The sequence below is a fragment of the Typopeltis vanoorti genome, chromosome 17 (assembly GCF_054136105.1).
Source record: "Typopeltis vanoorti isolate ZY-2024b chromosome 17, IOZ_Tvanoo_1.0, whole genome shotgun sequence".
NCBI classification, from domain to species: Eukaryota; Metazoa; Arthropoda; class Arachnida; order Uropygi; family Thelyphonidae; genus Typopeltis; species Typopeltis vanoorti.
In genome coordinates, this window is record NC_143565.1 from 50,915,223 (window position 1) to 50,929,369 (window position 14,147).

At 39.1% G+C, this 14,147-nt stretch overlaps 1 long non-coding RNA gene across 4 annotated transcripts in view; it reads right to left on the minus strand.

Moving 5' to 3' along the window:
- Nucleotides 1-4,008: 4,008 nt before the first annotated feature.
- The window catches only part of LOC150097384 (uncharacterized), a 60,849-nt gene continuing 50,710 nt past the window's right edge, over nt 4,009-14,147 (minus strand). For all 4 annotated transcript variants that reach the window (XR_016549679.1, XR_016549678.1, XR_016549681.1 and 1 more), the window contains exon 3: nt 4,009-4,290. This is a non-coding gene — a long non-coding RNA (uncharacterized LOC150097384). The remainder of the gene's footprint in view (nt 4,291-14,147) is intronic.

Sequence of the window (14,147 nt, forward strand, 5' to 3'; positions counted from 1 at the left end):
GTTCAACAGCCACAATGTGCATTTTGGCCACTATTGCAATATGTCACTAAATTTCAACTCAATGTCCACAATAATCCTCAAATCCCCCAGCCTCAATTTCCTGTAGTTCAGTCCGATATAGCACACAACTTGTGAGCTCTTCCACACAGCTTCGACTTGGCCACATTAAACTGGCAATCATTTAACTGTGCCCACACAGCTTCGACTTGGCCACATTAAACTGGCAATCATTTAACTGTGCCCACACAGCCAGTCTATTTAAGCCATTCTGCAGGATTTCTATATAACCTTCAATGACTGTTTCTCAGCTTTGGATCATTAGCAACTAATTGAAAATTTCCTCTTAATTCCTATATTATTGATACATAAACATTAAACAGCAAAGTACTAAACTCTGCTGTGTTCCATTAGCCACTTGCCTTCTCCAGGACCGATCTCTCTCACACCACACTTCAATCCGTCTGCCAGGTACCATCTTTTTCAAATCGCCATCTTCAGATCCACACATATTTGCTCCAGTATATGCAATGGAGTTCCATGTGAAATCCTATCAAATGCTTTTGCAAAGTTCGGCAGCATGTAGTCATTTCCTTTATGAATCCAACTGTTACTTTATTATACAAAAAAGCAAGCAAATTACCAGGGCAAGCCCTCAAGCCTATAGTCATTTCCTTTATGAATCCAACTGTTACTTTATTATACAAAAAAGCAAGCAAATTACCAGGGCAAGCCCTCAAGCCTTTAATTTATAGTCTCCTTTATGCAGAACTATTTTGACCTCTTCCAACTCCCTTGGCATCCCAGAACTGAGGCCCAAATTAATAAGCACTTCGAATTCATCTATCTCTATTCTCCTGTCAATGTTCACATTTATCACTTTAATATTTCCACATGGATGGCACACACTTGCAAAATGATTCTTTTACTATGAGTAAAAGAATTCTTTAGGATTTTTTTATGCCCCATGAGCCAGCTTCCCTCATAATTAGCTTTGGCATTTCTGGCTCCACTGGTCATTATTCTTTCATCTTGTACTGTTCATTCCTATCACATTTTTCTTTATATTCCACCTACAACTTATTTTTTGCAGCTCCTTTTTAATGCTATTCATCCGATTTATCCTTCTAAACTTTGGGTATAGCTTGATACTGTTTTCTTCAAATACCTTGACCATCTCCATTCCATTCACCGAACATCTTTTACTCCTTGAAATTCTTATGCCATGGCACTGTTCTAAACTGCCTACTCAGTTCATCTTAAACTACATTGCAATTGTAGCCCCTTAACAGAAAATTCTGCATGACAGGCAATTTCAGAAGTCAAGATGATGCATGACAGGCAATTTCTGAAGTCAAGATGATGGCCTGGTTGGCTGAGTGGCTAGCATATCCACTCTCCAGCCAAAAGGTTATGGGTTCAAATCCCACTGTGGGCATGGATATTTGCGATTGTGTATAAAATACTAATGGCAGTGGTGGGCAGTAGATGGTATAAATGATGGCACATCACCTACATATACACTATATATATATGTAGATGATGCAGTTAGCTGTAGTTGGACTGCATGGTGGAGACAGTTGTAGAGTAGGTGCCCTCCCTTCATGAGTCTTTGGGCTCCTTGGAGGTGTCACATAATTATCTCGTAGCAGCTGTATATATTCAATTTTCTTCTCTCTAACCATTCTTCCTTCCAACTTACATGTTCCTGATCAGTGGTGGCCCGTGAAGTTTTAAGTGGGGATGCTGCCTAATCAAAATAATTTTTTAAAAATTATTTTGTATAGCAGCACCCCCACTTAAAACTTCACAGACCGCCTTCCTAATGTATTTTTCTTTTTGGATTTAATTCTGCTATCATTAGCAAACCATTCTGTTCCCTCTGAAAATAGTATATCCCTTGCATTCTTTTCCTATATCATCCTCTATCAACCTAAGTCTCACTAATACCAATAATGTTGAAAGTTTATTTTTCACTTGGTCAGAGTATAATAAATTTAGTTTAATCCTTTATCCAAGTGTGAGCAAACAAAGTTTGCACCTGAAAGTATCTTCAGGACTGGGGTAAGGTGATACAACACCAGGGCAACTCGTTGCAAAGGTGGAGCAAGCTACCAACACTCCTATCTCAGTATCTCCTATAATGCAAAACACATCTCCTTGCGGATATGTCTAATGTTATGCATTAAGGGAAGGGCCACTACCCAGACTAGTTTCGACCTTTATTGAGGTCTCTTCAGTGAGAGCCAGGCCCAAGCTGAGATACCAAGCAGAAGCATTCGCAGGTCATCTCTACCTATAGGAGTTGCCAAATGGTGTGCCACCCTTTTTTAATAAATTACTCTGGATTTAGAGAAAGATGTTGAAAGTTTATTTTTCACTTGGTTAGAGTATAATAAATTTAGTTTAATCCTTTATCCAAGTGTGAGCAAACAAAGGTAGAGATGACCTGCGAATGCTTCTGCTTGGTATCTCAGCTTGGGCCTGGCTCCCAATGAAGAGACCTCAATAGAGGTCGAAACTAGTCTGGGTAGCGGCCCTTCCCTTAATGCATAACATTAGATATATCCGCAAGGAGATGTGTTTTGCATTATAGGAGATACTGAGACAGGAGTGTTGGTAGCTTGCTCCACCTTTGCAACGAGTTGTCCTGGTGTTGTACCACCTTACCCCAGTCCTGAAGATACTTTCAGGCGCAAACTTTGTTTGCTCACACTTGGATAAAGGATTAAACTAAATTTATTATAATACCAATAACTTGTTCAATTTGAACCAACTAATGCCAAAAACCCATTCTTATTCTAAATACTTCTGGAATTAGCATACTTAAACTGCAACATCCCTTATAGAATCCAACACCACCTTGTGATGATTATCCCAGCTACATTCAACATCACATGATTACTCTTCCACTTCCTCAACATCAAGGTGGCCTGGACCTACACTAACCTACATCTTCCCTAAATATTTTAGTTTCCCTGACTGAAACATGTCTTATATAGAAAATAAACAAAAATCTTGTGGAGCCAAGTCTGGGCTGTTGAATGTTGCATAAGTTCAAATCCAATTTCAGTGATGGCCACTAAAGTAATATACTCAATCTGTACCATTAAATTGTTGTTTCGAAAGCAATGGATGTTCCTTGACATGAATACATCTTTATTTCATCTCTGAAAGTCTTCCATACAGCTTTGCATTTTTTTTTTTTTTTTTTTTTTGCATTCCATTCACCAGTGTCCTGGTGAATGTCTTTGCTGTTTCAAACTTCCTTGACTCTGAAGATGAAGTGAGGAACCCCTCATTATTTTGTCAATTGAAGACAAGACATCTTAAAGATATCCACTCTGACAATGGCAAACAGGTTAAAACAGAGGTTGGAAAACAGTTCTGAAAATCTGAAGAATTTTATTGATTACTTCAAAAACTTGTTACATGGAGAAAATGTATTGAAACATTAAAAATGTTGAGAAATGTGAATATTAAGTGCTCTTCGAGTATTTTTTTTTCTCTTCCACTAACAACACCTTTGGTGGATGATATCGCAATAGAAGCATGCATTACCTTCGGAATGCTTCTTTATATATACAGGATGGCCCAATTTTGTGAAGTAACTGCATATTTTTTTTTTAATGTCAAGTAATTTTTTTTAATTAGTCATGAAAAACCACATCACATAATTGCCTTCCATTTTCAGCTCTGCAATGATGGGTTATCTATACTATTTTCATAACTCTTGGGAGCACATTTTCCTCCAATTTATATGGGCTACAAATAAGTGACTCATTGCATTGCCTTGATGCACCTTGCCCGTAGGGATACACACTGACTTCTTTCCAAGCAGAGAGAGAGAGAGAGAGAGAGAGAGAGAGAGAGAGAGAGAGAGTGTGTGTGTGTGTGTGTGTGTGTGTGTGTGTAGGAAAAAATCCAACATTAGAATGTAAATTAAATTAGAATGTAAACATCTACTGGTAGATGTTTACATTCTAATTTAGAAATGTGTTAGACAATAACTTATTCTTGCATTCTTTATTTGTTATCTAAAATCATACAGCCTACATTAATATTCTCATTTAACTTGCCACAAAATCACAATCATAATATACCTAAATGTCAAGAAAATGATCATGGCCAAGGAGGTTTTTCTCCTGGAGCATATTCTCGGCCAAATAACTTGCTCCTGCCACGAAAATCAGTCATTCGAAGAGTTTCTAAATGTTCTACATAGAATCCAAAACAGAGTGCAGCTAATGGTAGGTAGGAAGTCCATGAACGAAATGCTTTGTAAAAAAACATCTGAAAAAATAAATAAATATAATAATCATTTTAACATGCAGGAAGAGAAAATTTTCCAGTTTAAAATAAAGAAAGTACTGCATTGTGTTTTTGTGCAAATGTAAATTCAATACCATTCAATGGTATAGATACATTTCCAACAGAATATATGAATGGAATAAAATGGCATGTGTGGTCCTTAATTCACAGAATATAATCCAAAAATGGATATTATTTTCTGAGATCTCACTACCTGCATCTCACTAGATCACGATCCCACAAAAATGCAAGCTAAAAAAATTAAAACTTACTCAAAAAATTATCTTCCTGGCTGCTGGACATTATAAAAAAAAAAAAAACTTTGGTTCTCACTACCCCCCATATATATATATATATATATATATATATATATGTAGAAAGTATTTTACCTTGGGTATAATAAATGTTAAGAATACCAAGCAATTTTTAAACCTGGTTTTACTCCATTTCCCAAGTAAGCAAACAGACAAATAAGTCAAGTTTGCACCTGCAAGTGATGCAAGTCTAGCTGATCCTACAGGTAGTGCAAGACCAAGGCAACTCGTGGTAAAGGTGGCATGAGCTCTGATCACTAATCTTTATATTTACCCTTAATGCCAAAACACATCTCCAAGAAGGAGATGCATGATGTTTTGTATTAAAGGCAAGAGGCCACTACCCAGACCGGTTTCGACCTTTATTGAGGTCTCATCAGTGGAAGCTAGGCTAGAAATACCAAGATTTAGTAATACAGAGCTCATAAGTTAAGGTAAATATAAAGATTAGTGATCAGAGCTCATGCCACCTTTACCACGAGTTGCCTTGGTCTTGCACTACCTGCAGGATCAGCTAGACTTGCATCACTTGCAGGCGCAAACTTGACTTATTTGTCTGTTTGCTTACTTGGGAAATGGAGTAAAACCAGGTTTAAAAATTGCTTGGTATTCTTAACATTTATTATACCCAAGGTAAAATACTTTCTACATTTATATCTCCTCCAGAGATTTTTATTTAATAAGGTTAAAACACCTTATGGCAACTTGTTCTGGTAAAATACTTATGAGCTCTGTATTACTAAATCTTGGTATTTCTAGCCTAGCTCCCACTGATGAGACCTTTTTTTATTATTAGTATTATTAGTATCGATATTATTAGACGATATTATTAGTATCAAAGCATTTGAACATGCTTATTACAAAGGCTGGAAAACAGGCGACGTTGAAATACAGATGGATATGAAAAAGGAAGTTCCCAACTTCATTTTAGTGGGCCAAACAAGGGTCATGGTTAACTACCCAGGTGTTAAAAGATTGTGTTTCCGATGTAACTCTGAGGGTCACCTAGGGGCAGAATGCCCAAAACTACAGTGCAGAAATTGCAAATCAACAGAGCACAAAATAGTAAACTGCACAGAAGCTTGTCTTAAATGTGGGGACTTGACCCATAAAGTGGACATGTGCTCACACAGAACACTCTCAGAAGCAGCCGGAGGGACCATAATATCGATCAGGGCTATACCCCTCGGTACACCTGAGGTATCATCAGGGAGCGATTTTCCAGAGCTCCGGCAACAGACCGAAAAAGAAACACTAGCAGAAAACACAACCTCCATGAAACCCGTAACGGGTAAGACACCCAGGGCAACCCGCCACATCAAGGAAATAACAGCCAACTTCGAAACCCGCAGCAAAGAAGAAGAAGTTGTAACAACCAGCGCCCCAATAAAGCGCACAAGAGAGGCAGAAACAGAAGAGGCAAAAAAGGCTAAACAAAGCAGCCTACTCTCGTCAGAAGATGAAATGGACAACATCCAAACTACAAGCCAACGCGAAGGCACCCAGCCCCTTGAGGAGGCGGTAACAAGGACAGGAAACCTATCCCCAGTAGCGGACCAACCTGCAGAACCCCATTCACATATCTGCAGCACGGACATTTATAGCATCACAGAAATGGAATTTCAAAACGACCTCGTTATGGATATTCCAAACAGCTCCGATAGTGAATCACAGGTGGAACATGTAGAGCAACAAACAGACAACACCCCCCCCCTTCCTCCAAATACCAACATGGATTTTAAAATTGCCACTTTAAACACCAACGGTTTACGCAACCCCTTCGCACAAAGGAAGCTAATGTTAAGGTACAAAATTAATATCCTCCTGATTCAAGAAACCCATTTTTATAAGCATTGGGACGTGGAGAACTTCTCGAGAAGCTACCCAGTCACCAGCTATTGGTGCTTTGGGGATGCTCACTCGCGAGGGGTAGGGATACTAATTCGACCCCCAATCGCTGGGGGGGGGGTTCTTCAACGTCCAGAAGGACGCCATGGGACGTCTAATAACGGTAGGCTGGAAGTACGGTGGCCGTACCATCCGGCTTGTTGCAGTATACGCCCCGAACAGCCCATACCACAGAAGCGGTTTCTTCTCTACCCTTGAAAACTACCTCTTGGGAGCAGAACACCTAATAGTAGCCGGGGACTGGAATTGAGTGGAAGACACACGTTTGGACAAAGTAGGCGGGAACACAAACTCCGGAACCGGCGGAACCGCCGCTCTAAAAAGATGCTGTGTAAATTTTGATCTTGTCGATGTCTGGAGGAGGAATAACCCATCGAAGGTAGAAACAACGTGGTGCCGTGGCCAGATATCGACGAGACTAGATAGGGTGTACGTGTCTCAAAACTTGGAACAGTATGTTCAAAGGACACGTCACACCACAGCACACAACATGTCAACAGACCACAAATTGGTCATTTTAAAAATTACACTCCCAGAGGTTATGGAAACAGCCAGAGGTCCTTGGAGGCTTCCTCCTACCTTTCCCAGTCTTTTTAGCAACCAGCTACAGAAACTCTGTGATGAATGGACAAACATCAACTGGGACTGGGAAAACTGGCTGCACTTTAAGTGGCAGGCTAAGGAACTGTTTCAAAAATGTGGGCGCGAAAGGGTCTTCCAACAACATAAACGGCTGAGGGATCTCTACAGGGAACTCGGCTGGTACCGGTCAAGCGAACGGAGCGGAGTTCCCTGCGGACATCTTATCAGACAGGTAGAAATAGAGCTGCAGCAAGAGCGGCAGAGTAGAGTCGATGACCTCGACTTTCGCACGAGACTCTATCTCAGAAATTTGAAAACACCCTCCGCGCATTCTACAATCAACAACGGGTGGCAGGAAACGATGAAAGAACGATTTACCAGATCAAGGAGAAAGGCCAGATTCTAAATTCAACCCATGAAATACTCCGTCACTTTCACCAGCAGTATCTCGGCATCTTCGCTGACCAGCAGGGCACGGATGACTTCAGTGAGTGGGACGTCAAACGTTTTCCCGAGCATCTTAGCGCCCTGCATGACAGGCCGATAACTGCAGCTGAAATAAAAGCCACGTGCAAAACGATGAAGACTAAAAAGACCCCAGGGCCAGACGGACTGGGGATAGAATTCTATAGATCTATCTGGGACCTTGTACTGCCAGCACTAGTAAAGATCTTTAACGAATTCCTCACTTCAGGAAACATCCCCGAGGAATTCGCTAAGAGCTATACAATCTTTATCCCCAAAAAAGACCGAGATCGGACCTTGTCAAATAACTGGCGTCCCATCTCCTTAACTAACCTAGACTATAAACTTTTCACAAAAATTATCTGTACACGCATTAAGGGCGGAATAGAAAACATAATAACAAGTTCACAGGTCTATGAAATCCCAGGTAGATCTATGGAATTTAATCTCTTCCTGCTAAGAGACCTAATCAGACTGGCCAAGGAAAGAAAATACCCCCTGGCACTTCTCTCCACCGATCTGGAAAAAGCGTTCGACAGCGTCAGCCACACGTACTTACAGGACACCCTAAAAAAAGTAGGCATAGGCCCGAGACTTTGGCGTACAATTAAACATATGTGCACAGGGGCCTCGACACAACTGTCTATTAATGGGTTTCTGACAGAACCAATCCGTATAAAGAGAGGGGTTAGGCAAGGCTGCCCACTAAGCCCCCTTCTCTTTTCCCTAGCATTAGAACCCCTCATCAAAAGAATAGAGAACACCCCTGCAATTAATGGTATTCCACTGCCCCAAGTTTCCAAACAGTGCAAAATAGGAGCATATGCTGATGATGTAGTGGCCACACTCAGAGACTCTGAGTCTATCTGCATCTATCTTGACATACTGCAAAACTTCAGCATAGTCAGTGGTCTCCGAGTTAATGCACAAAAAACCAAAATCAAAAATTTTGGAAATTTCCATAACACCGGACTTCCCTACGGTTTAGTGCTGCATACGCAGCCGCTAACAATACTAGGAGTTCCCTTTTCCGAGTCACTAGCTTTACCAGTTAAAAAATTACAGGAAATAAGTACGGAAAAGATAAGTCTATTCAAACCGACCTTTTTCTCCTTTTATGGCAGAGCTACAGTGATAAAAACAATCATTACCCCAATGCTGATGCACACAATCAATATCACAGGCATCACACTGCTACAAGAAAACCAATTATCCAAAAAACTCATAGATTTCTTCTGGAATGAAAAAAAACATGAGGTTAAAAAACAATACCTGCAACTAAAACATGAAGAAGGGGGGGTACGCTCTGCCTGATCTCAAAAGCTTGCTTTATGCAAATACATTCAAAACCGTATAGAAGGCCTTAAACTCAAACCACATTTCAGGCCTCCTAATTAGATATTTTATAGGACTTTTCCTCCCCCTCTTTGGAACCACGGACTATGCTGGACCCCGTGCAAGGGTTGTGCCCAAGTGGTACCGCACACTAGTAAAATCACTCACAGTACTTAGAGACAAAGGAACAGAAATCCTCACACACAAACCGAAAGCAGTATACTGGGATTTCTTCCAACTCTCCAGGCGTGATACACCAAACCTCGGGACAAACAATGAAATTCTCTTTAAAAACATCAAGAATAGCTGGGGACAGCCTTTTCATCGGGATCTGGCCTGGCGAATAGCTTATGGGCAGCTCCCAGTGAAACAGGTTAAATCTAGGTACGTACCCAGTCCGTGTGATCCCTTTTGTGATGTCTGCCGGGGCGTGGAAATGGTGGAGCATTTCTTTTATTTTTTCCCACCAGCCCAATGCGTCTGGCAAAGACTAAGCACAGCACTGGGAATCCTGATGCTATCACTAGAAGAGGTCATACACCTGCAATTCCCACCACCAGTCAACAAGACCCAAAAATTCGCCATTTTTTTTAATTAACGTCTTAAAGTATCACATCTGGAAGGTACGGAAAAAATCCCAGGTACGGGACGCAAATTTAATGTACGCAGGAATAAGGAAAGGTTTCTTTTTTTACCTTCCTAAATTTCTTGCGCAAGAGAGACATCTACTAGGCGACTTTAAATTTGTGAACAAATACTGCAAACCACCGAAAATATGCTTTCTTATACAGGGACGCATCAAGCCCTGTATATTTCTTTAGTATCTCCAAAACTCCACCTAACTCTCCCTAGGAAAAGTAACAACCACTCTGTTCTTCCTCGCCACAAAACTTTCGCTGGCACGGTTTCCTTTACTCCAAATAAGGGGGGTAGATCTGAGAACCCAGGCTGCGAAGGCTTACTGCAAGGCGGTGCTGCTCCTTGTGAGCGGCATCTCCCGGGCCAGTCTTCTACCCCATTCTAAGTCCCAGTGGTACCAGGTCTGCAAGTTCCTTATTTTGTTCCCTTTCAGTTCAACTGACCGGACCTTAAGTCCTTTGATTTTTATGTAATTTAAAAAAAAAAAAAGTTCTAACTGAAAATACTGTTTTCAAAACAGGTCAATGGATCTCCTTCATAGATAACTGACGAAATTATTAAGGATAAATTTATAAGTGAACTATTAGTCAAAATTTTTATGGTTAAATTCTCTTTTTATTTTTTAACAGATAAATTGAGAATATGTGTCACAGACCAATTAGCCATATAAGGCTAAACAGGTTGACTGAGGCCTCTTTTACCTCCTACTATCCTACTCTATCTTTCATTATTCTCCTCTCTTACTGTTTGCTGACCCTCAGCATGCTTTATTCTCCAAAGGCCGATGATGAGAGACATGAACTCCCATTCGACCTCAATAAAGGTCAAAACCGGTCTGGGTAGGCCTCTTGCCTTTAATACAAAACATCATGCATCTCCTTCTTGGAGATGTGTTTTGGCATTAAGGGTAAATATAAAGATTAGTGATCAGAGCTCATGCCACCTTTACCACGAGTTGCCTTGGTCTTGCACTACCTGTAGGATCAGCTAGACTTGCATCACTTGCAGGCGCAAACTTGACTTATTTGTCTGTTTGCTTACTTGGGAAATGGAGTAAAACCAGGTTTAAAAATTGCTTGGTATTCTTAACACACACACACACACACACACACACACACACACACACACACACACACACACACACAGTAAAACCCCGAAGTTACGCGGTAGGTAGGACCAACAAAAAGCGTGTAAGTCGAATTCGGGGTATAATTTTGCATGTAATTAATATATACAAACATAAAATTGGGACCAAAGGTTTACAAAAACACCTATATTTTTTAAGAAATATAATCATAATTGTAGTTTTTCGTACATAAAGAAAGTTATTTCAATGTCAATGGTTTCATAAAATCTAATAGATTCATCCGACGGCATAACGTCTTTTTCTTGTCACACAAAATTTCTTTATAGCAAGCTAATGATTTTTTTATTCCTTGCCTTATGGCTACAATTCGTTCCTCGTTAGAATCTATGTCCTCCAAAATCTGTAAACCTTTCTTTTATGATTTATCTTTTATCCCGTCCCTGTGGCGATTCTCAGTAAGATCTGCAACCTGCCCCTCCACAGCTACAATCACCTCTTGATTTGAAGAAAAACGCTGACCAGCATTGAAGAATTTTAGTTTTGGGAAGAGATAGAAGTCAGATGGAGACAAATCTGGGGAATAGGGTGGATGTTCCAACAATTCATAGTGCAGATCCCTTAATTTTCCTATTGCCAAAAGACTTGTGTGGGCAGGTGCATTGTCCTGATGAAAGATGATTTTTTTCTTCTGCAAACGGGTCTTTTCTCATGTATTTTTTCTTCTAGTCTGGTTAAAAGATCGGAATAATATTCCCTGGTTATTGTTTTACCCTTTTCAAGATAATTAATAAACAAAATGCCTTTAGCAAAATCTCAAAACACCGATGCCATGACCTTTCCTGCTGATGGAACCAACTTAGTCTTCTTTGGCGCTGAACAACCAGTTTCTGTCCACTGTTTCGACTGCTGTTTGAATTCTGGTGGGTAATGGTGAATCCAAGTCTCACTCATAGTAATAAATCGATGCACAAAATCAGTTTTATTCTCTTTATTCTATTTTATTAAAATGCTCCAAGCACTGTTCAAAAAGTTTCATGCGAGTGCATTTTTGATCTTGGGCAAAGGTTTTTCATAATTTATCTTTACAGCTGCTAACTACACATCCCAAATCTTGCCAACAACAGAATATTGCTCACATTTGGAGTTTTACACCAAATCCTGATGATATCAAAAAAAAGGGCAATTTGGTTAATTAATGATTCCTCTTTCACAGAAAGAATTCTCAATACTCAGGCATTCAGTTTTTGCTACAGATACTTTCAACAACACTGCTCTGCTGGCTGCTATCATTCCTTTGCTTTCCACCAAAGTCATGAGAGAAAGAGCTGCTGCTAACCAATGCCCATTTCTATTACAGCTTATATTTTGGATGAAATTCTTCATTCAAAATATATCCTACACATTCTTTTGAAATGCTATAGTTTCAGTAATTTCATGGAATTTGACTTGCCGGTCATCCAATACCATACCATGCACTTGATCAACGATTTCTGGTGTTGTTTGGACGTTCTTCACATGGATCATCTTCAAGGCTAATATGGCCACGTTTAAACTCGGCAGCCCATTTCTTAATTGTCAAAAACGAAGGAGAGGAATACCCATAAACTTTTATGAACTTCAAATGAATTTCTTTTGGCATTAAACCTTCTTTTACAAAGGATTTTATAACCACACGATACACAATTTTATCCATTTCAAGGGATACAGACAACACTTTTGCTTCAGACAGCAGTATAAAACAAACTACTTGATAGAATGATTTGCAATTTCACAAAGATGCTTATGACAGATGTACCAACTTAGGAAAGAAAAATCTCTTGCCAAAAATGTTGCCATCTATGGTCGAGCTCGAGAACTATTCAGACATGCTAATAAATGAAAAATTATTATTTTAAGCAGTGAAGAATGGAGAATTCAATATTTCTTGAGTAAATGGTTAAAGAGAATCGGAGAGAAGACACAGCCTTGTCTCACCTTTCTGAACTGGGAATTCTTCTGAGGTCTCTCCATTTATTCTCAAAGATGCAGTCTGTTCCCAGTAAAGATTAATTATTAGCATAATATCTTTTCAGTCCATGTCTATTTTTGAAAGAATTTCAATTAATTGCTCATGTTGAACAATGCCTTTTTGAAATCTATGAAACAGAGATACACATCTTATAGTTTTTCTAAATATCATTCTGATGAAAATAACTTCACTTATACCTACATTTTCCTTAAAGCTTACCAGACCACCAATTTTAAAACTACTTAATGTATAATTTATTTTTATATTTATTTCTCTTTTATTTCTTCCAAGAATAACATAAAAGAACTTTTGATACTTGATTGATTCTCTAATTCAGGCTAATTGTCCTGAACTCTTCACATCTTGTAACTTTTGGTTGGTTTTTGGAGATTGGAACGTAAATTGAGTGTCTAATATCATCATCAAACTCCTGACATGTACCCTCAAGGGGTGTGCAGGATATGATAGTACTACATGAAAAACTTAAATCATTACTAACTTTCTATCTACAATTTCCCTTCAAATCAGCTGTTATTTGTCAAGACTCCAATATTATCAGATCTTATATTTCTATCTTGTAAGGCACATTTTACTCTATCAATCCACCTATATCTTGGTCTTCCTCTGGTTTTTTTTCCTTCCAACTTAGCAGAGAACACTTGTATTGCTAATCTTTCTTCGCCCATTCTGTTTAAGTGACCATACCACCTGAGATTAGCTCTGCTAACGCATTCCTGGATGCTGAAAATGTCAAGTTCTTTCCTAATATCCTCGTTTTTAATATGATATTGTCATTGATGCCATCTTTTCATGCCCCTAATCCCTCTCAGGACTCTCATAACTGCGGTCTCTAGTCTTTGATCAAGTGTTTTATTTAAAACCCAGCTCTCAGATCCTTAAGTTAAAATTGGTTTGAACACTGTCTTGTTTACAGCTGATTTAGTGTTTTCACTAATTTTTCTCTTCTTCCATATAAATGAATTCAGTTGACTTCCTACCATACCAGCTTTGTTGATTCTGTTGTCTATTTCCATATTTAATTTATTATCTTTATTCAAATCGTGCCAAATTAGCTGAGATGTTTTACTTGTTGTATAGATTCTCCATTCACAATGCAGTTGATATTTTCAATGCTTCTGCCTATTTCATTTCCTTTGTCTTATTATTGCTGACTTTCATACCATATCTATTAGAGTAGCTATCTAATTTAGTCAGGGAATTTTGCAGACTTGCAGCGGATTTATTTAGAAGTATAACATCATTTCAGCGCTATCATAATGAGCTGACATTAACATCATCTCCAATTTTGATATCAGGTTTAATACCACATTCCCCCATAATGTTACCCATATAGATAATGAATAACAGAGGGGATAATGTACATCTTTGTCTCACACCAGATTTAACATTAAACCATCTTCCTGTACTTCTTTCAATTCTAATTGCTGACTTACAACTTAAATAAAGACTAAGTATTGCTTGATATAATGTCCCATTGGCA